Source organism: Etheostoma spectabile, chromosome 21 (genome assembly GCF_008692095.1).
Source record: "Etheostoma spectabile isolate EspeVRDwgs_2016 chromosome 21, UIUC_Espe_1.0, whole genome shotgun sequence".
Taxonomy (NCBI): Eukaryota; Metazoa; Chordata; class Actinopteri; order Perciformes; family Percidae; genus Etheostoma; species Etheostoma spectabile.
In genome coordinates, this window is record NC_045753.1 from 22246904 (window position 1) to 22248666 (window position 1763).

The following is a 1763-nucleotide window of genomic DNA, read 5'->3' on the forward strand; positions in this document are numbered from 1 at the left end:
CCCCCCCCCCCCCCTCAAAGACTCTGGGTCTTTTCTCTTTTTCCAACTTCAAAAAAACAGATTTCGTACAAAAGATATATAAATATATATAGAAAAAGTTAAGGAACTATTGTAATTGACATGTCCGGAACTGAATGGCGGGTTGAAAGGAGGACATGTTTTCTGAGATTAGAAATTGTTGTACTCCCTCACTGTTTGAATGTTTTCATACCCATCGAGAGTATTGAGAGAGACCTTTCAGTTGTATCACATTTGTACATTATTCTAATTAACAAAAGATGTTGAAATTTATCTCCAGTCTACACATGCAAACACACAACAACACATGCACACACACATACATGCACACACACACACAAACGTGCACAGAAAACAATTCGTAATGAATACACCTACTATTCCAGGTTGGATTTGTTTTCCTTTTTTCTTTATTTTTTTGCTTCCAAAAGAATGGAAAAAAATGATTGTATGAACGTGGTTGTATGATATGGTCACAGGTCCTTTCAAGAAATCAAATTAATGAAGATTCATTATTAAGGTGTATTTTAAGTAGCCTTTAAGTTTGTGTATATAAGCTGTATTCATTTCTTTAAAACTATGAAGAGTTTTAGGCTTCACCTGATTTTTTTTTTTTTTTTTTTTTAAAGAATACCTTTATCTGTTTTGTTTAAGGTTTGTGGTGCAGAAAACACATTTTGAGCACATTTTAACTGAGGAAGTTCTTTCATGTTTTGTGTCCTACTAAATACTGACAACCCTTAACAATCACTGGCTGTTCAGAATGTGGTTTTCACAGACAAGTTCAACCTCCCCCCCCCCCCCCCCCCCCCCCCCCCCTTCACTTTTAAAACATGTTTTACACACAGTATAATGACAAGTATCACTGCCTCGGGGCATAGCTTTTTTTGGCCATGTAGCAGAAAGAGATGATGTTTTCTGAAAATGGTAAGCCAGATGCCACTTGTAGCCTGCCAGGTTCAAGTGAGCCAAAGCAGCTCAGCTTCAAAGAGGGTTAAAATGTGAAGAATGGTGTACATACACACTGTATTAAAACACAAGTGATTCTCAGTAGTCTCTGAATGGATCACTAATCTGTAGTGGATGGGAAAAGACTAGATTGTAGTGATACCTCTGCTATGTCAGTTGTCAGGCAAGTGAAGGTCCCAAATGTGATGTCTCTCACAGAATCTCCCTCTGGCAACCTGTGGTAGAAATGAGCTATGTGACTTTTTGCCGGACCCAGAGCAACCTCGCACCCTGTGACTCACTTTTCGCCAAAACGCCTTCACCGTTAACACACACATTTCATCTAGACCGTTGTTACTGTACACACGCCAATGTCTCAGGAAGGAATCATTTTGTGTGCTTGGCCTGGTCTATGTTCTGTGCTGCACCCCCTAACCCTCCTATCACAGATGCACACATACACTTCTGCTACTGAGCCCCTGAATCTTTCTTCAGTCACTCTTTTTTTGTTCAGCCTGGCAGACCAGGACTTGTGCAGAGAGACACCGACCCTGACCCCGCAACGTTCCGACATAGGATGCCAGTGTGGAGTCTCTCCGAGTCGTTCATGTTCTTTTTATTTGTACGGTCAAAGCTGCTTTCAACATTTAGGACTTCACCTGTCCAGAACAGCGCACAACTTTTCCCTCCACAGCTAATCTGGAATAGCAACAGACACACCGTCAGTTTGAGAAATATGGAATATGTTGCAATTTTGTCAAGATTATCAAGTGACTTTGGAAAAAAAAAAAACAAAA